This window comes from Schistocerca cancellata, chromosome 6, assembly GCF_023864275.1.
Source record: "Schistocerca cancellata isolate TAMUIC-IGC-003103 chromosome 6, iqSchCanc2.1, whole genome shotgun sequence".
NCBI classification, from domain to species: domain Eukaryota; kingdom Metazoa; phylum Arthropoda; class Insecta; order Orthoptera; family Acrididae; genus Schistocerca; species Schistocerca cancellata.
Genome location: NC_064631.1, coordinates 546,079,525 through 546,106,176, shown reverse-complemented (window position 1 = coordinate 546,106,176; position 26,652 = coordinate 546,079,525). Strand labels below are relative to the sequence as shown.

General features: G+C 40.1%; 1 protein-coding gene across 2 annotated transcripts in view; it reads right to left on the bottom strand.

Annotated features, from left to right (window-relative positions):
• LOC126190742 (asparagine synthetase [glutamine-hydrolyzing]) overlaps positions 1–21,981 on the bottom strand; it is a 199,560-nt gene extending 177,579 nt beyond the window's left edge. Inside the window, exon 1 of one of the 2 annotated variants that reach the window (XM_049931236.1) lies at positions 21,825–21,981. The gene's annotated coding sequence lies outside the window, so the exon portion shown is untranslated. Of the gene's footprint in view, positions 1–21,511; positions 21,533–21,824 lie in introns of those variants that run through there. The other variant, XM_049931237.1, reaches the window with a different exon arrangement.
• Between the last annotated feature and the right edge of the window lie 4,671 nt (positions 21,982–26,652).

The following is a 26,652-nucleotide window of genomic DNA, read 5'->3' as shown; positions in this document are numbered from 1 at the left end:
GTATGGGACTTGTTTACATATTATAGTAACTGCAATTGCCACTTAAAACTCTTCCGACCACTCTACCAACCGGCCGACAGCTTATAGAGTTGAGACCCGGCCAGCCTCACCCTCAGTTACATGTTGACATTCTGATTAGGATTATTGGACTAGTAGTGTGGCCACTCTCGGGGAAGTGTCTCTCTGCACAAATTAGTTCCAGACATAATAAAGTGATGTGCCTGTCACTGTCTGTGTGCTCCTGTGTTAGAACACAATGGCTATAAGTAGGGTCTTATTTTCATGTGCCTGTCATTTTGTGGTTGCTTTTCACATCTTGTTGTGACATGGAGTCTCTATTTCAAACATTGGTGCAGCAGCAGAAGCATCACATCACGCTCATACAACAGGCTTTGTTGTTGTTGCTCTCCAAGCCTTTATCTGTAGCTCTGTTTCCTCCTGTTGCCTCTGACGTGATGGCAGAAGATTGGGAAGCATACAAATACTGTTTACAGCAACATTTCCACGCATTTCACATCACTGATGGAGACATGTGTCATGCACTGTTTTTGTTGTGGACTTCTCCCGCCTTGTATCAGGTTTTGCTGCAGTTGGCCCTGTTGCAGGAACTTTCCTCTTTGTTATTTGACACTTTATATTCATTGTTGTCTTCCTATTATTACTGCTTCATGCATGTCATGACAGCTAGGGTTGAATTCTATCAGTGCAAGAAGCAGCACCATCAGTCTTATCGTGCCTTAGCCATGACACTCCATGGACTTTGTTACAAGTGCCATTTTGTCACTGCCAAGTTAAAAGAATAGTTTGCGAACTGTGCTCACACATATTTACACTGCAACATGGGCATCATAGCAATAGAACTGCAACTTTCCACCTGACACTGGTAGCAGTCGCGCAGGATCTGACGGACCCAACCGAGCGCGTCTGCTGAAACACACCTCCAGCAGCTCTGCACCTTGAGTGCCCTCTGCTGCCATAATATATGAGCCGGGAGCAGCAGCCCAGTCCACTCGTGCTCGGAGCCATTACTCTAAGGGACACCGTGCAAATACCACTTAGTCGCAGCACCAACATCATCGTTGCTGCCGTTGTAACAGCTGGAATCTGTTTCTTACTGCATTATTTGTAACGCCTTCATTCACTTGTCAAAATACAAGTCAATTAAATCTTCTGTTTGCTGTGTTACTTGTTTGCTAATGATTTCTGCTCCTGTCCAGCTTGCTTATGACAACAGTTGCCGCACACTCTGTAGCCCACCTGCCCTACCCTTGTGTACAAAGTCATAAACATCAGGCGACAAGTTATCAAGCCTAAGTGTGGCAGTCATCTTGTTGTTTATTTCTGTTATGTGGTCTTTTTGGTTGTTTCTTCAGTTGTTCATCCCCTGTTTACCCATTGTTTGCCTTGCTTGTGCTTGTTATGTTCTAGGTTCTGTGATTGCTGCTTTTGCACCCCTTTTTGCTTGCTCTGTGCTATTATTGCTTTTTGCTGTTTGTCTTTGTGCATTACTTAATTGTCTTGTTATTTTCTACCTTGATTAGTTACTATGGCTACTCAGCTGCAGTCACCAGCTGTACCACCTGCAGTTGATTTAACATAGTTCATTCAGTTTCAGAGTCAACAAATGGTGCAATTGCTTGACATGATGAATAACTTCATGACAACGTAGATGACCATCACCTGCACCACCTGCATATGTGCCACCTTTTCGTGGGTTTGATGAGACGAAGTTAGAATGGACAGAGTACCTCACACAGTTCAACGCACACATCAGGGCACATCATATACAAGATACAGCCAAAAGTTCTTACTTCTTGGCCACAGCAAGAGTGATTATTTATACACATGGGACCAAACTCTTTCTCACTTCCCACCCTGAACTAACACCATATAAGGAACTTTTTCAGGCACTTACAAAGTGTTATGAGGATAGGGTACATGTGGCGGCTGTCCATTACAAATTCTTTAGGCTCCGTATGCAACAAGGACAGACATAGCATTATTGGCTGACTGAACCGCAAGACTTTACTAGACAGTGTTGATTCAAAGTGTGACTGTGGCAAATCCTACAGTGATCCATGATTCGCAATTCCATAACGCACAGTGTAGCTGACTCTCACATTCACAAACAGATTCTTAAATATCTGGACCCTTTCTTTCAATGTGTTCTGCAGACTTGCAAACTGTGGCCCAGCAGCCACAGTCACAGCATGAGCATAAACACATGTCACATCCAGCATAGGGTGCGAAGTCATGCCCTCGCTATAACACGCCACATGCTCGCCGATCTTGCTCTTCACATGAAGCGCTTGCTTTTTTTGCAGCAAATGGGATATGTACAGTCTGTGTGCTTCAGAAGCATACGGCACCCTCTACAGTTACTCCTTCAGTCAAATATAAGTCGCAAACAGTGTTTAGTGTGTTTCCAAAGACCACAGTGTCATTAGCACTAAACAACAGTGCGTAATCTACTCCCTCCTTTGTTCTTCCATCTATTGCCCACATTAAACAATGCCCAGTCCAAGTAATTAATAAGCAAAGTCTTTTATGAAGAATTGAGAGGAGCGAAGATTACAATAAACTTTCACGTTTACTTAGCTTGTCATATTGAAATGGCTCCAGTACTTCTTGTCTAGGGATCTGATTCTTGAAGCTGAAAATCAATCATCAGGGCCTCATGGTTGGTTTGAACTAAATAAATTTGAATATTATTGTTGCAGCAATTTTTATGTAAATATAGTTCTCACTGTTTTTCTTACATTTTAGTATATCATACAGTATTTTGGATTCCCACATTAATAAAGCTGAAATTTCATTGTTCACACCTGCTATACACATCACATTAGAGGCAAGCTTATGACTCTCACACACTGTGGAAATAACAATACTCCAAAGGGTTTACAATCTTTCTTAACAAATGAATTCCTACTAGTTTTTTTTTTACATTATTAATTTCGATTATTATTTCATAAATGAATCCAGAAATAGACATAGTAAATGTACAGGATTGCGTAATTAATAATAGAAAATTTAAGTGTGCAAATAATTCGTAATTTCAAATGTTTCTATAAAAATAATTTTAACTGTACATTCATTCATAACTAATACTTATCAATTATAATATTGAAACAAAAATGTTTTATAAAGTAATTCCTTTTCATACATTTTAGCTTGAAATATAACATACTGTGTATAAAATTATATGAAAGTTTTCAGAAAAACAACTGAGATAATAATGAAATGTCCAAAAGTCGAAAAATAACACTGGTATCGACAACTACTGTTGAGAAAAAGTAATGCTTGAGAAGGACATCCCGTTACAAGTGTAACAGCTGTTCGAAAAACTTCCAACTCATCTGGAGTGCTACAGGAAAACAACAAACTTTTTGTTTCTTTTACTATTGCTGGACAGTAAGTCCATTTGCAACTTAAAACAAGTGCTTCAGTGACTTTGCTTAACAGCAGACTTACGAATTGCTTGGCACACCTAAGTTGTGCACATTGCGCCATTAGCTGACAGCAGCATACAACAACCAAGACATTCCTGTATTAGATACTTGTACCCTCCTGTAACTTTCCGAAACTCGACATGGACAGTGACTATCACAGTGCTTTCCTCCTGCTGTTTCTTCCTTTGATCCTTGGGATAGTGTTTCTAACTTATGTGCAGAATTCCAGGATTTGTTTTCTAAGGGTTTGGATAAAGTAAATAGTTTGTTGCCTATGTCACAATGAAGGACAATGCATAGCCATGTTCTGTTAGAACCTGTCCTGTTCCTCGTGCTCTTCGAGAACAGATGGCTCAGTAACTTACTGCCATGCATGACAGTTGGGTTGTAGCATCCATAACTGCCAGTCAGTGGGCATCCCTTCTTGTTATTATAAAGAAGCCATTCGGCAGACTACAGATGTGTGACGATTTTAAGAAAACTGTGAACCCTCAAAAAGTCACTGACAGTTTCCCTTTGCCACATCTGAGAGCACAAATTGGGTGCCAGTTGTTGTTGTTGTTGTTGTTGTCTTCAGTGCTGACACTGGTTTGATGCAGCTCTCCATGCTACTCTATCCTGTGCAAGCTTCTTCATCTCCCAGTACTTACTGCAACCTACATCCTTCTGAATCTGCTTAGTGTATTCATCTCTTGGTCTCCCTCTACAATTATTACCCTCCACGCTGCCCTCCAATGCTAAATTTGTGATCCCCTGATGCCTCAGAACATATCCTACCAACCGGTCCCTTCTTCTTGTCAAGTTGTGCCACAAACTCCTGTTCTCCCCACTTCTGTTCAATACCTCTTCATTAGTTATGTGATCCACCCATCTAATCTTCAGCATTCTTCTGTAGCACCACATTTCAAAAGCTTCTATTCTATTCTTGTCCAAACTATTTATAGTCCATGTTTCACTTCCATACATAGCTACACTCCATACAAATACTTTCAGAAACGACTTCCCGACACTTAAATCTATACTCGATGTTAACAAATTTCTCTTCTTCAGAAACGCTTTCCTTGCAATTGCCAGTCTACATTTTATATCCTCTCTACATCGACCATCATCAGTTATTTTGCTCCCCAAATAGCAAAATTCATCTGCTACTTTAAGTGTCTCATTTCCTAATCTAGTTCCCTCAGCATCATCCAATTTAATTAGACTACATTCCATTATCCTCATTTTGCTTTTGTTGATGTTCATCTTATATCCTCCTTTCAAGACACTGTCCATTCCATTCAACTGCTCGTCCAAGTCCTTTTCTGTCTCTGACAGAATTACAATGTCAACGCCAAACCTCAAAGTTTTTATTTCTTCTCCATGGATTTTGATACCTACTCCGAATTTTTCTTTTGTTTCCTTCACTGCTTGCTCAATACACAGATTGAATAACATCGGGGAGAGGCTACAACCCTGTCTCACTTCCTTCCCAACCACTGCTTCCCTTTCATGCCCCTCGACTCATATAACTGCCATCTGGTTTCTGTACAAGTTGTAAGTAGCCTTTCGCTCCCTCTATTTCACCCCTGCCACCTTTAGAATTTGAAAGAGAGTATTCCAGTCAACATTGTCAAAAGCTTTCACTAAGTCTACAAATGCTAGAAACGTAGGTTTTGCCTTTCCTTAATCTTTCTTCTAAGATAAGTCGTAAGGTCATTATTGCCTCAGGTGTTCCAACATTTCTACAGAATCCAAACTGATCTTCCCCTAGGTTGTCTTCTACCAGTTTTTCCATTTGTCTGTAAAGAATTCGCATTAGTATTTTGCAGCTGTGACTTATTAAACTGATAGTTTGGTAATTTTCACATTTGTCAACACCTGCTTTCTTTGGGAATGTTGTCTACTCCCGGGGCCTTGTTTCGACTTAGGTCTTTCAGTGCTCTGTCAAACTCTTCACGCAGTATCATATCTCCCATTTCATCTTCATCTACATCCTCTTCCTTTTCCATAATATTGTCCTCACGTACATCGCCCTTGTATAGACCCTCTACATACTCCTTCCACCTTTCTGCTTTCCCTTCTTTGCTTAGAACTGGGTTTCCATCTGAGCTCTTGATATTCATAAAAGTGGTTCTCTTTTCGCCAAAGATCTCTTTAATTTTCCTGTAGGCAGTATCTATCTTGCCCCTAGTGAGATAAGCCTCTACAGCCTTACATTTGTCCTCTCGCCATCCCTGCTTAGCCATTTTGCACTTCCTGCCGATCTCATTTTTCAGACGTTTGTATTCCTTTTTGCCTGCTTCATTTACTGCATTTTTATATTTTCTCCTTTCATCAATTAAATTCAATATTTCTTCTGTTACCCAAGGATTTCTACTGGCCCTTGTCTTTTTACCTACTTGATCCTCTGCTGCCTTCACTACTTCATCCCTCAGAGCCACCCATTCTTCTTCTACTCTATTTCTTTCCCCCATTCCTGTCAATTGTTCCCATATGCTCTCCCTGAAACTCCGTACAACCTCTGGTTCAGTCAGTTTATCCAGGTTCCATCTCCTCAATTTACCCCCTTTTTGCAGTTTCTTCAGTTCATAACCAATAGTGTGTGGTCAGAGTCCACATCTGCCCCTGGAAATGTCTTACAATTTAAAATCTGGTTCCTAAATCTCTAAAAATGGCTCTGAGCACTATGGGACTCAACTTCTTAGGTCATAAGTCCCCTAGAACTTAGAACTACTTAAACCTAACTAACCTAAGGACATCACACACACCCATGCCCGAGGCAGGATTCGAACCTGCGACCGTAGCAGTCCCGCGGTTCCGGACTGCAGCGCCAGAACCGCTAGACCACCGCGGCCGGCCCTAAATCTCTGTCTTACCATTATATAATCTATCTGATACCTTCTGGTATCTCCAGGATTCTTCCATGTATACAATCTTCTTTTATGATTCTTGAACCAAGTGTTAGCTATGATTATGTTATGTTCTGTGAAAAATTCTACCAGATGGCTTCCTCTTTCATTTCTTACCCCTAATCCATATTCACCTACTATGTTTCCTTCTCTCCCTTTTCCCACTCTCGAATTCCAGTCATCCATGACTATTAAATTTTCATCTCCTTTCACTACCTGAATAATTTCTTTTATCTCATCATACATTTCATCATTGTCTTCATCGTCTGCAGAGCTAGTTGGCATATAAACTTGTACTACTGTAGTAGGCGTGGGCTACAATAATGCGTTCACTATGCTGTTTGTAGTAGCTTACCCACACTCCTATTTTTTTATTCATTATTAAACCTAGTCCTGCATTACCCCTATTTGATTTTGTATTTATAACCCTGTATTCACCTGACCAAAAGTCTCGTTCCTCCTGCCACCGAACTTGACTAATTCTCACTATATCTAACTTTAACCTATCCATTTCCCTTTTTAAATTTTCTAACCTACCTGCCTGATTAAGGGATCTGACATTCCATGCTCCGATCCGTAGAACGCCAGTTTTCTTTCTCCTGATAAAGATGTCCTCTTGAGTAGTCCCCACCTGGAGATCCGAATGGGGGACTATTTTACCTCCGGAATGTTTTACCCAAGAGGACGCCATCATCATTTAACCATACAGTAAAGCTGCATGCCCTCGGGAAAAATTACGACTGTAGTTTCCCTTTGCTTTCAGCTGATCGCAGTACCAGCACAGCAAGATCGTTTTGGTTAGTGTTACAAGGCCAGATCAGTTAATCGTCCAGACTGTTGCCCCTGCAACTACTGCCAGTTGTTACTTTTCCAAAACTGATATGCATGACACTTACTTGCAAATCCCTCTGAATGAGCAATCACAAGTCTTTGTCATTAATAATTATCTGGGTTGCTTCAAATTTTTGAGATTGACTTTTGGCAGGCAGTACTTCCGCGCCTTTCGGAGCAGCTGACTGCAAAAGTTCCTTTCTGCTCAAATTATTCAGAAGACACTGTTATCTCTGCTTGCACTCCTGAAGAACACATTAGCAATCTTCGCACTCTGTTTAAAGTGTTCTCCACAGGTGATCTCAATTGTAACAGAGACAAACGTGTGTTTTTTTCAAACTGAATTTGAGTATGATGATGATGATGATGATGATGATGATGATGATGGCTTTGTTGGGCACTGAACTGTGCGGTCATCAGTGCCTGTGTGTTAGGGAAGCTCATGTACTACATCCATCTGATTCCTAATGCCGCTCAAATCGCAGCTCCCTTGCGCTGCTTGTTTAGGAAGAGAGTTCCTTTTGTTTGGTTGCAAGAATGTCAGTCTGCTTTCCAGAAGCTGAAGGATGCTTTGCTTAGTGGTCAATGCCTTGAACATTTATATCTCGCCAAACCTGTGGACTTGGCTGTGGATCCTTCCCCTGAAGGCATTGGTACAGTTTTGTCATATACATTTGAGCTGTTGACTGGCTGGCTCCCTCCACTTCAAAGCTGTTAAACAAAGCTCAGTGTAATTATTCACATATTGGAAATAAGGCTCTCACCACTGTCTATGGTGTCACTAAGTTTCACCAGTATCTTTCTGTCAGAAAATGTTACTTGGTTGACTGACCATAGTCCTCTTCAACCTTCGTTTAGCCCTTCTCAGTCAGCTCCAACTCAAATAGTGCAGAAGCTGAGACAGTGGGCTCTTGTTTTGTCACATTATCAATATGGGATTGCATATTGGCCCACTTATAAGCATGCCAATGCTATTTCTCGCTTCCCTGTTGGCCCAGATGCAAAATTCCATGAGTTCTCTTCCTATTGTTGCACTGATGCTCAAGGCCCAGATTCTTTGCACACCTTTCTGTTTAATCACCAGAAACTTGCCCAGGACATGGCAGTGGATCCTGATTTGCAGATGCTGTTGCACTACATCCGTACTGGTTGGTCGCATTCAGCCAGACAGATTCGTAGCTCTCTGGTTCATCAATACTTTGCCCACTGGCATGCCCTTACAGTTTACCAAAGAGTCATTTTGCTTCACACCAGTAACGACTAGTCACATGTTGGATTTCTCAGACTCTACAGCCTGGTGTGCTAGATTTGCTCCAACATGTGTGTCATGTCACTGGGGCGTTGTTCACACCAAGCAGTTAGCATAACGTCATTGCACTTGGCACAGTCTAAATCCACAAAATGAACAGCTGACTTCTCAGTACCAAGCCTGTGCTGAACACCAGCCAGCCCTGCCTAGGCAGTTCTTTGCAATTTGGCAACAATTGCACTTGGATTTTGCGGGTCCTTACCGGAACACATGTCGGCTCATCATCATTAACGCTTACAGCAAATTCCCCTTTGTGGTTCCTATACCCTCCACTATTGCTTGTTTCACAGTTCAGGCCTTGTTGTCAATATTTTGCCTTGAAGGACTGCCTGAAGTGATTGTCACTAACAACTGTCTTCAGTTCATTGCTAGTGAGTTTGAACAGTGTGTAAAAAGCATTCCAGCTGCTACTCCTTTTGGCTGTTGTGTGCATCTTATTACTCCCAAAATGACAGACAAGAGTGTATCCAGTATTGGGTCGTCTGTCACAAGCATCAAAAAGAGGACCACATTGCAGTAGTTTGCCACTCAAATGTACAGAATGCATCATCGGAGAAAATGGATATGGATATCCAGGAAGTGTCGTCATCAGGTTTGGTTCCCAAACAGGATTCCAACACGCTTTTGATCAATGTTTTCGTTCTCTCACAACAACTGTGCCTGCAGGTAGACACTGGCATGGCCGTTTCCCTGCTTAATGCCCAAACATGTTCAGACTTTGGCTCTCCATCACTGTCGCTGGTAAACAGGTGCCTGTGAGGAAATTCTAGACAGCAAATTCCTGTGATTGGCCAATTCATGGCTCAACTTACCTATAAATCTGTGACTTGGCCTATTACCTTTATTGTCATCCACAAAGCTAGTTCAGAAAACCTTTTTGAGTTTGCTGACTTCCAGGCCTTTGGCTTTTCCATTACAAACTCCTTACAATTCTGCCAAAGTCCCCCATCAATCATCGGACTCTCTTGTTCAGAGCTTCAAGATACCTTTGTGGAAGACCTAGGGTGCACCACAGATTTTCAAGCCTACATAATCTTGAAGCTGTCAGCTTGTTCTAGATTTTTCATGTTAGGCAGATTCCTAAAGCCATACACTCCCAAATCCTCCTGGATCGGTAGAAAAAGCCATTTTGTACTTTGCATCAATTTTCAGGTCACCATAGATTCACTGTCTACGGTGTCACATATACAGTGTCATGTCCGTATGAACTATTCAGATGCTTAGCAAGCGGTCAATTATAGCGCAAAATTGATCTTTCTGAAGAATATAATCAGTTACCTCTTGTTGAGGAGTCCAGGGTATGATGGTTCTTAGTATGCCTTTTAGCCTGTATCAGTACCAACAGTTGATGTTTTGGGTGGCAATAATATCTGGAACAGGTCATGTCCACTATTGCACTGTTTCAAGTACATGGATGGCAATGTCATTACCAGACATACTATGTGTGACCATAATCTCTGGGTTCTTTTTCAGAGACTCAGGGCCATGGATCTGCATTGCAATCTGCAGACATCCAAATTTTTCCAACCATTTCTTGAGTATCTGGGTCACACTACCCTGCCGCACAGTGTCTGGGCCACAGAGTATCTTGTCAGAGCCATTACAGACCTTCCGTGTCTCTCGTCATTGCAAGAACAGCAGGCTTTCATGGATAAGATTGTCTATTGTCACCAGTTCACTCCTGAAGTGTCCACCACTGCCTGTCCTCTCTACCATGTCCTCCGCAAGGGTGCTTCCTTTGTCTGGTCTCCAGTGTGTAGCTGGGCCTTCACCACATTGAAGGAATGCCTTATCGGCACCGTGTCTGAAACTTCCTGGCAGATTAAAACTGTGTGCCGGGCTGAGACTTGAGCTCAGGACCTTTGCCTTTCGTGGGCAAGTGCTCTACCAACTGAGCTACCCAAGCATGACTCACACCTTGTCCTCACAGCTTTACTTCTGCTAGTACCTCATCTCCCACCTTCGCAAGAGAGCTTCTGTAAGGTTTGGAAGGTAGGAGACAAGGTACTAGCAGAAGTAAAGCTGTGAGGACAAGGCGTGAGTCGTGCTTGGCTAGCTCAGTTGGTAGAGCACATGCCTGTATCAATTTTGGTGGTTGCTGAGTGGTGGCATGCCAGGCTGTCAGCAACCTCTGACCAGATGTTCTCAATGGCTGGGAGATCTGGTGAACAGACTGCCAGAGCAACAGTCTAATGCCCTCCGTATTGAGGTACATCGCCCTCCGTATTGAGGTACATCAGCACAGCATGACAACATGCAGCCTTAGATTATCTTGTTGAAAGATAACATCACAGACACCTTGAAGATGGTGTTCAGCCATCAGCCTTAACACACCAGAAATGTAATGCCTGTTGCCCAAATTACCAATTATATCAACCAGAAATGTCACATATGCAGTGGCACCTAAGACCATCATGCCAAGGACTGGACATGTATGCCAAGGACAAATGCAAACTGGTGATGTTGATTCTCCTTGATGTATCTACATCTACCTCTGCATCTATACTCCACAAACCACCATGAAGTGCATGGCAGATTGTACATCCCACTGCACTGGTTATCAGTGTTTCTTTGCATTCCAGGGCTGGACATGTATGCCAAGGACAAATGCAAACTGGTGATGTTGATTCTCCTTGATGTATCTACATCTACCTCTGCATCTATACTCCACAAACCACCATGAAGTGCATGGCAGATTGTACATCCCACTGCACTGGTTATCAGTGTTTCTTTGCATTCCAGGGCTGGACATGTATGCCAAGGACAAATGCAAACTGGTGATGTTGATTCTCCTTGATGTATCTACCTCTACCTCTGCATCTATACTCCACAAACCACCATGAAGTGCATGGCAGATTGTACATCCCACTGCACTGGTTATCAGTGTTTCTTTGCATTCCATTCATGTATCTAGAGTGGGAAGAATGATTGCCTTAATACCTCTGTGTATGCTGTAATTATTTTAATCTTGTCTTCACAATCCCTATGTGAGCAATATGTAGGGGGTTGTATAGACTTTCTCAGGACGCATTACATCTGTCTCCAAGTGTCTGTCTTTTCAGTTTCTTCACTGGCACTGTCCTATGGGTCAAACAAACCTGTGGAGCAATCACACTGCCCTTCTCAGTATATGTTCAGTATCCCCTTTTAGTCCGATTTAGTACAAGTCTCACACACTTGAGCTGTATTCTAAAATGGGCATGAGTGATTTGTAACCAGTATCTCTTATAGACTGATTGTACTTCCCAAGTATTCTACCAATAAACCGAAGTCTACCACCTCTTTTACCCACAGACAGTACTTCATTACAGGTAATTGTGTCATCTGCAAACGATCTAAGTTACTATTTATATTCTCCACAAGGTCAATAACATACAACATGAAAAACAAGAATCCCAACACACTCCCTGGCACACATAAAAGGTTACGTCTTCACCTGACGATGACTCTTCATCCAAGATAACATGCTGCATCCTCCCTATGAAAAGGTCCGCAATTCAGTCACAAATTTCACTTGATACACGTATGACCATACTTTCGACAATAAACATAGCTGCAGTACTGAGTTGAATCCTTTTTGGAAATCAAGATATACTGCATCTACCTGACTGCTTCGATTTAAAGCTCTTGTATGTCAAGTGAGAAAAATGTGAGTTGCTTTTCACATGATAGCCATTTTTAGAATCTGTGCTCGTTAGTGTAGAGGAGGTTATTCTATCTGAGACACCTCATTGTGTTTGAGCTCAGAATATGTTCCAAGATTCTACAGCAAATCGATGTCAAGAACAATGGACTTCATCTACACTTCTCATACCCAGGTGTGATCTGTGCTTTCTGCTAATCACTGGCATAGTCTTTTGTTTGAGGGATCTATGACAGATTATAGTTAGAAGAGGAGCTAACACAGTTGCAAATTCAGTACTGAACCTGAAGGGGATTCCATCAGGTCCTGGAGCTTCATCCAATTTTAACAATTTCAGCTGTTTCTTAACACTACTGACACTAATATTTATTTCACTAATATTTCCAGTGGTATGAGGATTAAACTAGTGAAATTCTCCAGGATTTTTCTTTGTAAATAAATATTTCAAAATGGGGTTCAGCATTTCAGCTTTTGCTTTGTTACTCTCATTTCAGTTCTTGTGAAGATAGTGGGGAAGTAGAAGAAAAAGAGGATGATTACCATAAGGAGTATGTTGATGGTGAAGAAGAAGATGATGATTATCGTGAGGAAGATTATAACAATGAGTAATACGAAGAAGTACCTTTGTGACACTTAAAGCCTTTACATATGACCAGAATTTCTTTGGGTTTTGTGAAAGATCGTTTGACGATATTCTGCTACAGTAGTCATTGAAGGCGTCCCGCGTTGCTTCTCTCTCTCTCTCTCTCTCTCTCTCTCTCTCTCTCTCTCTCTAATCCTATTCTTCATTTTACCATTTTACACCCATTGCGCAGTAGTCTTCATTTCCTTAGAGGTGTCTTTACAGGGACTCAACACAAAGGTAAATGCATCCAGACACCTCTCGGGGAAATAGTGGCACAGGAGGGAAATTAATCAAATGTGAACTTTGTATGTATGGAAGGAACTGTCTCCCAGTTAGAAGAGGTCATCCTGGGAGTACACAATGTACAGTAGTTTTCAGAGAATACTGGCATATGTAAACGGAGATCCAGCATGCTTATAAACCACAGCATGGCCAACTGTGGCCTTCTCATGTGTTTATCTCTGCTGTGTTTGCACTTGTTAGATAATGTTACTGTTTTTACATCACTTTTCACTTACACCAACTGTGATAATTTTGGTTTGTGACTTCCAGCACTAAACGTCTATTACTAATTAGCTGTTCTGTGGGCTATTAGTTGAGCCTGTATTACTTTCTACTCACTATTTACTCTACCAAGCATACCACCAGCCCATTAAATTTTTGTATTCTTGTTGTTTATATTGTCATCAACTTGTTTGTAATTGTGATCCAGATGAAACACATAATGATCAGATGGAGCTTTATAATTAATCCATCTTCGCACAGAAAAATACAGCAATACAACTGGTTGCTTCCATTCTAGTCTTCTGGAGTTGTAATCCACATACTGCAGAACCTTCTTTTTGTGGTTAGTGAACTGTTTCTTATAATACTGTAACAGATTAGTTGTCAGAGTCAGCCAGAGACACTGCATATCTACAGTATTTGTCTGACACAGCAATAAACAAAAATACTGTTACTTTTCTCCTGTCAGATACAATCTAAAAAAAAAGAGGACACATCATGAAGGAATTATGCAAATGAGATCAAAATTTGTAGATGTGATATACATGTACAGGAAACAATTGATGACAAGTTCAGAAAAACTGTATGATTTATTCAAAAGAAAAGTTTCACAAATTGATGAAGTCAATGACATAGTGGTCCACCTCTTGTTCTTCTGCAAGCATTATTCTGCTTAGCATTGATTGTCATGTCATTGGATGTCCCAGTGAGGGATATAGAGTCAAATTATACCCAACTGATGGGTTAGATCACCAAAATCCCGAGCTGCTCCAAATGTTGTCAATTGGGGAGAGATTTGATGATGTTACTGGCCAATGTAGGGTTTTGCTACGATCGAAGACAAGCTGTAAGAACTCTTGTCGTGCACAAGCAGGCATTATCTTGCTGAAACATAAGCCGAGGATGGCTTGCCACAAAGGGCAAGAAAATGGTGTGCAGAATATCATCAACATACATACTGCTATGCTGTAAGTGTGCTACAGACGACAACCAAAAGGGAAATGGCACGCCAACCATCACTCTTGGCTGTCAAGCCATATGGTGTGAGTGAGTCAGGCAGGTAATCAACACTATATGATACATCTTCACTGGCCATAGGGGCTCATTTTGAAGAACAACTCATCACTGAAGACAATTCTACTCCAGTCAAATGAGATTCCAAGCTGAAGTTGTGTCTGGAGACACTCCCAAACAGCAGTGGGATATCAAGCCAACTGTTGTCCACCATAGGGCCTGACAACCAGGAGTGATTATCTGGAGTGCAGAAACCCTTTGGTTGTCATCCGCAGTACCCTTACAGCACAGTGGTACATTGATGATATTCTACACTCCATAAGATAATGCCAGCACACACATGGTGACAGTTTCTGTTGCTTGCCTCTGTAGTCACCAAACACTACTTTGGCCGGAAAGGTCACTGGATGTCTCCCACAATAAAAACATTTGGAGCATTACGGGCAGGACCATCTGACCATCTCAGGACTTTGACACAATGTACCAGTTGGACAGAATTTGGCACGATATCTCTCAAGATGACATCCAATAACTCTCTCAATCAATGCCAAGCAGAATGCTGAGTAATCAAACTAATTCATTTCACTACTTGACAAAACTGCCAAATATTGCAAAAAGTCTCATTATATTGTATATGACATTTATTAAGGCCACATTTTATGCAGGAAAATGTCAGTTCACAAAATAAAAGTATGTTGTTGTTGTTGTGGTCTTCAGTACTGAGACTGGTTTGATGCAGCTCTCCATGCTACTCTATCCTGTGCAAGCTTCTTCATCTCCCAGTACCTACTGCAGCCTACATCCTTCTGAATCTGCTTAGTGTATTCATCTCTTGGTCTCCCTCTACGATTTTTGCCCTCCACGCTGCCCTCCAATACTAAACTGGTGATCCCTCGATGTCTCAGAACATGTCCTGCCAACCGATCCCTTCTTCTAGTCAAGTTGTACCACAAGCTCCTCTTCTTCCCAATTCTATTCAACACCTCCTCATTAGTTATGTGATCTACCCATCTAATCTCCAGCATTCTTCTATAGCACCACATTTCAAAAGTTTCTATTCTCTTCTTGTCTAAACTATTTATCGTCCATGTTTCACTTCCATACATGGCTACACTCCATACAAATACTTTCAGAAACAACTTCCTGACATTTAAATCTATACTCTATGTTAACTAATTTTTCTTTTTCAGAAACGCTTTCCTTGCCATTGCCAGTCTACATTTTATATCCTCTCTATTTCGACCATCATCAGTTATTTTGCTCCCCAAATAGCAAAACTCCTTTACTACTTTAAGTGTCTCATTTCCTAATCTAATTCGCTCAGCATCACCTGACTTAATTCGATTACATTCCATTAGCCTCGTTTTGCTTTTGTTGATGATCATCTTATACCCTCTTTTCAAGACACTGTCTATTCCGTTCAACTGCTCTTCCAAGTCCTTTGCTGTGTCTGACAGAATTACAATGTCATCGGCGAACCTCAAAGTTTTTATTTCTTCTCCATGGATTTTAATACCACCTCCGAACTTTTCTTTTGTTTCCTTTATTGCTTGCTCAATATACAGATTGAATAACATCGGGGATAGGTTACAACCCTGTCTCACTCCCTTCCCAACGATGCTTGCCTTTCATACCCCTCGACTCTTATAACTGCCATCTGCTTTCTGTACAAATTGTAAATAGCCTTTGGCTCCCTGTATTTTACCCCTGCCACCTTCAGAATTTGAAAGAGAGTATTCCAATCAACGTTGTCAAAAGCTTTCTCTAAGTCTACAAATGCTAGAAACATAGGTTTGTCTTTCTTTAATCTTTCTTCTAAGATAAGTCGTAAGGTCAGTATTCCCTCACGTTTTCCAACATTTCTACAGAATCCAAATTGATCTTCCCCGAGGTTGGCTTCTATCAGTTTTTCCATTTGTCTGTAAAGAATTTGCGTTAGTATTTTGCAGCTGTGACTTATTAAACTGATAGTTCGGTAATTTTCACATCTGTCAACACCTGCTTTCTTTGGGATTGGAATTATTATATTCTTCTCGAAGTCTGAGGGTATTTCGCCTGTCTCGTACATCTTGCTCACCAGATGGTAGAGTTTTGTCAGGACTAGCTCTCCCAAGGCTATCAGTAGTTCTAATGGAATGTTGTCTACTACGGGGGCCTTGTTTTGACTCAGGTCTTTCAGTGCTCTGTCAAACTCTTCACGCAGTATCATATCTCCCATTTCATCTTCATCTACATCCTCTTCCATTTCCATAATATTGTCCTCCAGTACATCGCCCTTGTATAGACCCTCTATATACTCCTTCCACCTTTCTGCTTTCCCTTCTTTGCTTAGAACGGGGTTTCCATCAAAGCTCTTGATATTCATGCAAGTGGTTCTCCTTTCTCCAAAGGTCTCTCTAATTTTCCTGTAGGCAGTATCTATCTTACCCCTAGTGAGATAAGCCTCTACATCCTTACATTTGTCCTCTAGCCATGCCTGTTTAGCCATTTTGCACTTCCTGTCGATATCATTTTTGAGATGTTTGTATTCCTTTTTGCCTGCTTCATTTACTGCATTTTCTCCTTTCATCAATTAAATTCAATATTTCTTCTGTTACCCAAGGCTTTCTACCAGCCCTCGTCTTTTTACCTATTTGATCCTCCGCTGCCTTCACTATTTCATCCGTCAATGCTACCCATTTCTCTTCTACTGTATTTCTTTCCCCCATTCCTGTCAATTGTTCCCTTATGCTCTCCCTGAAACTCTGTACAACCTCTGGTTTAGTCAGTTTATCCAGGTCCCATCTCCTTAAATTCCCACCTTTTTGCAGTTTCTTCAGTTGTAATCTACAGTTCATAACCAATAGATTGTGGTCAGAGTCCACATCTGCCCCTGGAAATGTCTTACAATTTAAAACCTGGTTCCTAAATCTCTGTCTTACCATTATATAATCAATCTGATACCTTTTAGTATCTCCAGGGTTCTTCCATGTATACAACCTTCTTTTATGATTCTTGAACCAAGTGTTAGCTATTATTAAGTTATGCTCTGCACAAAATTCTACCAGGCGGCTTCCTCTTTCATTTCTGTCCCCCAATCCATATTCACCTACTATGTTTCCTTCTCTCCCTTTTCCTACTCTCGAATTCCAGTCACCCATGACTATTAAATTTTCATCTCCCTTCACTACCTGAATAATTTCTTTTATTTCATCAGTTTCTTCATCATCTGCAGAGCTAGTTGGCATATAAACTTGTACTACTGTAGTAGGTGTGGGCTTCGTGTCTATCTTGGCCACAATAATGTGTTCACTATGCTGTTTGTAGTAGCTTACCCGTACTCCTATTTTTTTGTTCATTATTAAACCTACTCCTGCATTACCCCTATTTGATTTTGTATTTATAACCCTGTATTCACCTGACCAAAAGTCTTGTTCCTCCTGCCACCAAACTTGACTAATTCCCACTATATCTAACTTTAACCTATCCATTTCCCTTTTTAAATTTTCTAACTTACCTGCCCGTTTAAGGGATCTGACATTCCACGCTCCGATCCGTAGAACGCCAGTTTTCTTTCTCCTGATAACAACGTCCTCTTGAGTAGTCCCCGCCAGGAGATCCGAATGGGGGACTATTTTACCTCCAGAATATTTTACCCAAGAGGACGCCATCATCATTTAATCATATAGTAAAGCTGCATGCCCTTGGGAAAAATTACGACTGTAGTTTCCCCTTGCTTTCAGCCGTTCGCAGTACCAGAACAGCAAGGCCATTTTGGTTAGTGTTACAAGGCCAGATCAGTCAATCGTCCAGACTGTTGCCCCTGCAACTACTGAAAAGGCTGCTGCCCCTCTTCAGGAACCACACGTTTGTCTGGCCTCTCAACAGATACCCCTCCGTTGTGGTTGCACCTACGGTATGGCTATCTGTATCGTTGAGGCACGCAAACCTCCCCACCATCGGCAAGGTCCACGGTTCATGGGGGGAAAAAAAATAAAAGTACTCCAATAGATATTTCATGTCCACACCTACGTACCCCACAAGTTCCAGTGTTAATTTAGCTACCCATCTTTGGGTCCCAGTCAATCTGCACTGGTGGAAGGGTTGGTATCTGTGTGCCTGAGATATGCACATTCGTTTGCTATCTGCTTGATGTATTTGGTCCAGAGTTTAACAGCTACTCACCCTTTCTGAAGTGCCTGTCAGCTGCTTAGTACCTCCTTTATTCAGTCAGTATTACGCTGTCCATTTTCTATATAGGTTCTTTGGAAATGGAACATGCTTCATGAATTTACCTCTCACAAATTTCGAAAGATAGAAAACTCCGGTGCTCTTAGAGACAGCAAAATGGAAAGTTTTTGACAGTTTGTGTAGAAGTTCAATTAAGTCACAGTGGTGCTGTTGCTTTGTTTGTACCAGAATGGTGACAACACAAACAATTGTTTTTGTGCAGCAATTAGCAAAATTGTGCATTTTGCAGATTATTCCACAAAGAGCACCTCAGCAAAAGTTAAATTATGAGTGATATCAAAAATTCATAGAATATGGTGCATCTCAGGCAGACAAACTTCGATCATCCATGCATGTCAGAACAAAATAGGACTCAGGGAGGATATTCACCAAATCCAAGGAAGGCCAGCACAAATGGTCCCAGGTTGGTTTGACTTACAGGAGAATCTCAGATATGATGAAAAACCTGGTGTGTCAAACATTTGAAGATAGATGCCAATTATACTGTGAAAGACTATTTACAAAGTTAGAGGAACCAATATTAAGAAAATAATTTAGAAATATTCTTCAGTTCGTCATGTATCACTCCTGAATGAGCCATCAAGTCAACATTAAACTAATCGTAAGCAGTCAGTTTTCCCATGCTTCATATGAAACTGAGAGGAACCTAAACATGTGCAGAACAAGTACCCTCTGCCATTGAATTGAATTTTATTTGATCCTGTAAGATTACATTGTGTACAGTAAATGTACGTGTAATATAGGACATGTCAAAGTATTAACATTCTTTATCACTTATTTTTCTACACCTTTAGCTTACATTTGTACATCACTGATAATGAGTAACAATATACACAAATTTAATGGCATAAGTATTCTGCAACACTGTAAAACTCTTTTTCAATGAGATAGTCTTTAAGTTTCTTTGGAAAGTCATTGTGAAGTACACTATCTTGCAGGTTTTTGGGCAGACTTCTTAGTAGTCTGATACCAGAGTACTGGGGTCCTTTTTCTAGCATTGCCAGTCGGTGGGGTATGCTCCATACTTCATTCTTCCTTCTTGTATTGTGGGTGTGTACACTAGCATTTGTAATCCAGTCCTCACTACCTTTTGTGATGTGCATTATTGTTTTGTATAAATACAATGATGAAAAAGTTTAGATACCTAAATTCTTGAAACAGTTTCTGCACGTTTCAAAGGTCTTTCTTCTTACAATGGTCCTTCACTGTAGTTTGTAGATTATGTTTATACAGATGTTGACAGTTTCTTTTCTCTAAAGAAATACTAACATGTTGACAATACTATAAATCTTACAATTTCTAAAATCGTCTTCCTTTTTAAGTTACATTTTACTATTCCACATATGGTTTAAAATCTTTTCAGGTTTTCCTATCAAGCTTAAGTGGCCGAAAATGGGAAATTTGCTCAACCTACTTGTTACCAATTTTAAAAAATTATTTGCAGCATTTTTTCTTCTAGCTTTGTACTTTTCTTTTATCTACTGCACATAGCCTTGGTTCACATTATGATTTTGCCTGTGAATGGGATACTTCAACCTACCAAACTGTGTTGTAACTCACAAGAAGAATGAAATATAACACATCAGTAGATGAATATATTACACAGTTATGGGAAATCATGTCTTTAGTGACTACAAATGGATACAGTTACTTTAGTTATGAAAGTTTGACAAGAATACAAAGAGTACTGACTCATTTGTTACAGTCAATATTTACTCAGCAAATCATCCATTATCATATCTAAGGCCACTTCAATTGCCTTTCAGTCTGAATTAGACCTCACTACTGGTGACTCTTACTGCTTCAAGTACACCTTTGCATCCATGTAAAATCTGGATCGGGGACTGTAGATTTAATCTATTTGCAAATAGATTTTACAAAAAAATGGTTCAAAATAGCAGATTTCATTTAGTAATCTTCCATATTAACATCAGTGTTGTCAATGAGTCACTTTCAGACAACTACTCTAGTAATGGATTTTACACATTTCAACAAACACAACATGCTCCTGCTACCATAAATACCTCAGAACAATTATGAATCTTACACACAGAGCTAAATCACAGCAAAGTCTCTCACCACAATACACGAACAGTTTTATCCACTGCAATGTACTGTGAAGTGAAGAAGTAGTTTAGGATCACTTCCAGAACCAAAAGGAAGAGTGGCACATATTATGAAGGGTGGAATTAATAAGTGAGGAAATAAGACAGCCCAAGCCCTCATGTCTTTGGGTACTCAACAGCTTTTCTAATGCGGAAATATCATTTGTAAGTAAAAAAATAAAAAAGAATTTGTGGCCGAGAAGAAAATGTCATTTTACAGAACAGAAGAAATGTGATCCTTCCAATAAAAAATAAACTGAAGAAAATCATATCCAAAAATAAACGTGGTGTTTGCACTTTTATTTCTCCAAAATTGCCCATACTCAAATATTATTTGTTGATAACTCAGTACTAAAGTGTGTATGTATCTGAAAACTGCTCTGCGATATGATGAGCATTGTAATTCAAACTAAGTACGAGTACCTTTCTGTAAAGCTATCCTGTGGCTGCAAGGAATAACATGCTGGGCAACAGAGCACTTGAGCATCACATAAATAGTCAAACTTGTCAGATTTAGACCTCCATACATGATAAATTTAAAAAATTCGTCAATAGTTCACCACCTACAGGATGTAAAACACCACAAGAAGGCTGTCAACATTAACATATGTTGTTATTGCCTAAAAACACACACACACACACACACACACACACACACACACATACGAGCTACAGGTAGCAAACAATCATCCCAATTATAGAATTAAAAAATCAATGATGAATTTGCCAAGAAATAGAGAGTGCAGGAAACAGAAGGCAGTATGTTCTGTGAGCCGAGGAAAATATTAATTGTTTGGATTTCTTTCAGAGTTCGCTAAACACTTGCAACATCATATAAACTCAGCTGGTTATCAAACCATGAGCAGCCACCTGTCACTTACAGGTGACAACAGAAAACAAATATCGGTACCTTACTTACAAACTCGATAACAATTTCTCCGGGACCACCGCTGTCCAGTCTCCTACTGCATGCTATCCGAAAATTTCGCAAGGGAAACAGTATTTCATGTTACAAAGAGCTGCTCTGCAAAAGGAGACTACTGAATCTGTAACCTTTTCGAAATGTCAGGCTGCACGAAACATGATTGCAAATATCAAATAATGTTTTCACGTACGAATGCTGCATTTTACAGGTGGTAATATTTTACACGTTTTTTCTCACTATTTGCGGAATATAGAACGAGTAACCGGGTTAAACTAGCTGTGGTCCTGTTTTAACTCACCTAGCAGACGACAACCTGTGGCACCTGACCGCCAACGCGGTTAATTCTGTCTGTCCCGCCACGAAGCTGACGCTCACTCGACTGCGTATGACATCAGCCCCAAGTACAATAAATGTGCGCCTCGATAATAGAATGAAAGGGCAAACTTTTTAAGCGTATAGCAGATAACTGCACTTTATTCGTTCCTATAAAATTATAGTTACGAAACTGTTTGTTGTGCCATTCAACAAAACGTAAAACAGTGAACGCAATACTATCACGGTCTATACTATCACGCCCCCATAATGTGTATGCGCCCCCATTACGCTGCAATAAAGTAATCCTAACATTACACATTGCGCTTCGATGAAGGCAACTGATTAAAGGATGCTGGTTTCTTGGTACGTCGTTGTGTTTCCACCGTGGATGTAAACATTATCCCCGAAATATAATACGTACTATACTGGCTTATACACCGCATATTGCATTTTGATAACTATAAAAACTGTTTCCAAATGGCCACTACGATAGACACTATGAGAGACATGTCGTCAATGTCGTTTCATGTGGGTCCAAATTCGTTATTCCTAGAGAGTTGCGGATCCCTCCACCATTCTGCCTAATGTACACGGCAGATATTTTGCCGTCTTTTAACGGCGCACCGTTGAGTAATATCGGATGAACGACTAGGGCCTGATAGGGCTTATTCGCTGTTCTCGAGAAACAGTCAGCTCCGGACTGTGCATCATTACTCTAAATGACGCACCGACCTCAGATGGAGGTGAGGCATGGTGCGGTCGCACGAGACAGAACCTTAACTGAACGTCACTTAGTCAACTCCACGTAGATGGCGTTGGCTTAGTCTATTAACATTTCAAGCAAAATATATAACAAATTTTGTCACTGTCAAACAGTGGCATACTTTTCATCCATTGCGAAAACATATTGTGCCAAAAAGGTGTATATGGCGCAGGAACAAAACTGTACAACAGATTATTATCAGGAAATATAAAATATCTTCTTGAACTGAACTAAAAGCCTGTGACATTCTACATACTGAAAAAAATGCTTTTATTCAATCTCATAGTGCCATAAAATGGGGCAAATAGTATAAAAACCTGATAACCACAGGCTGATTTTAATATTTACATTTTTTTCAAAAATTGTAGAAAGCCGTATACATAAACAAAAATATGACCAATTTGTAAATAACAGGCTATTGAATGCAAACCAGTTTGCCTTTGGATCAAATCTGACAAAAGTAAAAACAATGTTAGATGTTATATACGAGAGAGACAAACTGCATGTGCTGCGAAACTTCCTGACTGATTAAAACTGTGTGCCAGACCGAGACTCGAACTCGGGACCTTTCTTCCAGGAGTGCTAGTTCTGAAAGGTTTGCAGAAGAGCTTCTGTGAAGTTTGGAAGGTAGGAGACGTGATACTGGAAGAATTGAATCTGTGAGGACGGGTCGTGAGTCGTGCTTGGGTAGTTCAGAAGGTAGAGCACTTGTCCGCGAATGCAAAGGCCCTGAGTTCGAGTCTCGGTCTGGCACACAGTTTTAATCTGTCAGGAAGTTTCATATCAGTGCACACTCCGCTGCAGAGTGAAAATCTCATTCTGCGTGTGCTGCACTTATAGACTTGAGCAAAGATTTTGACTTAGTATTACAAAAGACTATATTAATTACATTAGCTCACTATAGCTTAAGAGACGAGTCATCAAGTTTATTTAGAATCTACTATGTGACAGGCTACAGCAGGTATATACAAATAATCAGACATCACAATTGTTGAAAATAAAAGTGGAATACCACAGGGGTCAGTCCTTGGAACCTTTCTCTCCATTGATTATATAAATGACTTCTCAGGTCATTTACTATATAAGAATATATTTTATGCCAACAATGTTACACTGATAACAAGTGAAAACTTACAAAATATTCAAAATTGCAACAGAGAAATAAGTGGTAACAACAAGTGAAAAGTTACAAAATATTCCAAATTGCAACAGAGAAATAAGTGGGATGACTAATCACTGGTGTATGGCCAACAAACAACTAGATGGAAACACAACAAGGTGGAAGAACTTTATTTCAATCTCAAAGCAACGAAATCTTTGAATAAGAATGTGAAATTACTCAGATTTGTGATAGATAAAAGACTGCCATGTGATTGATACGTTTCTTATTTATGCAGCAAACTGTGAGTATCAAGAATACTATGTTTCTTACAAACATTAAGACAAAATATCAGTACAAACCTTACTCTATACTCCTTTAATGCATTATTTCACTCACAGCTGCTCTATGGAATACCACTGTTGAGAAATGCACGAGAGCCTACTTACATTTTCCAATGGCAGAAGAAAGCCATTAGATGTATTATAGATTTGCTTCCTAGAGAGACTTGGAGAGGTCAGTTCAGAACACTTAACATAATAAGAGTCTCCAGGATTTATATCTATAGTTTCCTTATTTATTTCAAAGAAAATTTAAACAAACTTAGACCAAGAAATAATTTTCATTTCCACAATACAAGAAATAGCTACATGAAAGATTTACCACACTGAAGACTGTCCAACACACACAATAGTCATAAATACCTGCGTGTGAAAGTCTTCAACAGATAACCATAAACAGCCCACTTGACTCCCCTGCAAAATTTTAATAAAGTTTTAGAAACTTCTCGAAAAGAGCTTGGATTGTATGCAGTTAATAAATTCATAGCGAGAGATTTTCAGGAACTGTGCTTTGAATAGTCAATATTGTCTCTAAAATAATAATCATACAATTAGATATATGAACTTGTACACATGTAAATAAGTATACTAGTATCCTATGTTACTTCATAAAGTAATAAGTGATGACAAATAAATGTATATAATCAACAATCCACTGTAATTAAGCATTTATGACCGGCAGTCAAATGGAAACCTAACACCTGCCACAACGGAACCATCGCCTGATTCCATTCAAAAGTAATCACCACATGTGTTAAGATATTTATTCCACAGTGAGATGAGACATTCATTTCCTGTTTTGTAAAACATGGTCAACTGCTGACATACCCACAACTGCACTCAGTCTTGCATCTTCTCATCTGACTAAAACTGACATCCAAGCATGTCATTCTTCAGGTCGCCACAGATGTGAAAATCACACAATGAAAGATCTGAGATGTACAGATTACGTTGTGATGTTTCCCAACCAGACTGCTGAAACACAGCCCTGGTCCAATTGGAAGTGACACCGAAGGAAATAAAATAGCAACACTGAAAAATAATTAATGATTAATGGAGAGTAATGAAATTTCGGGAATACTTTTGTCTAGGGAACATATTTAAGCGATTAACATTGCAAGATCACAGGTTAATGTAAGCACAAGATAAGCAATTGTAAATATGAAATGCTGGTGCATTAATAATGTCGAATGCAAGCATGCAAACGTGCATGCATTGCGTTTTACACGTGCTGGGTGTCAGTTTGTGGGATAGAGTTCGATGCCTTTTGCTCATTGTTGTTCAATACAGGGATGACACTGGAGTTGTTGTCTGATGATGTTGCAATGAGCTCAACTGGAAACAGATGTGGTTGTCTAGCAGGTCAAAGTAACATGTCGACACTCTGTAGAGCATGTTGGGTTACAAGAGTATTATATGGGCGAGCATTGTCCTGTTGGAAAACACTCTCTGGAATGCTGTTCATGAATGGTAGCACAATAGGTCGAATCACCAGACTGACATACAAATTTAAATTTGCAGTCAGTTATATGGGACAACCATGAGAATACTCCTGCTGTCATATGAAATCGCACTTCATAAGATAACTCCAGGTTTAGGTCCAGAGTGTCTAGAATGCAGCAAGATTGGTTGCAGGCCCTCAACTGGCCTCCTTCTAACAAACACATGGCCATCACTGGCACCGAAGCAGAACTAGCTTTCATCTGAAAACACAACATACCTCCACTCTGCCTTCCAATGAGCTATTGCTTGACAATGCTGAAGTCCCAAATGGCAGTGGTTTGGGGTCAGTGTAATGCATTCTACATGGTGTCTGGCTCAGAGTTATCCTTTAGGCAACTGGTTTGTAACAGTTTGTTGCATCACTGTGGTGCCAGCTCTGCTCAAATTGCTGCTGCAAATGCAGCTTTATGCATCATAGACATACGCCGAATACAATGGTCTTCCCCATGTGGATGTCCAGAATCTGGACTTCTTGTGATTGCAGATTGCGATGGCCGCTGCTGCCATTAATCATATACAGTGGCTACATTCCTGTCAGGTCTTTCTGCAATATCGTTTGTAGGCCAATTACACGAACTCATTTAAAGTCATGCGCCTTTGTTGCCTTAAGGCATTCCTGACTTACATCAACTCACTTTGCCCAATCCCAAAGGTAACTAACGGTCATGACCATTATAGCATGTATTTAAAGCAAACGTGATTTGCGACCTCATAGTGGTAGTACATAGAAACATGTCTGCCAACTTTCTTTTATGTCACACAAATCCTTTTTGGTGTTCAGTTCTTTTCCTCTGTGTAGGTGTTAGTAAGTGTACTAATAACCTGAATGATATTCTACTTTGTAATCTACTTACACTGACTCACAAAGACATACTATTAATTGTATTAACCATACTTTACATGTTGACAAATCCAGTAATATCAAAATATTTTAAATGCCTGATGATTAACATTGTAATCATCCTAAATTTTTATTTTTATGTGGATTATCAAGGTGACAAAATTTGAAAGAAGTGACTGTAATGTTTTGCACATATGAATTAAGTTAAAATTATGGTGTGAAAGTTCTAAGCACAAATAATTTGAAAACAATGATGCACTTTAC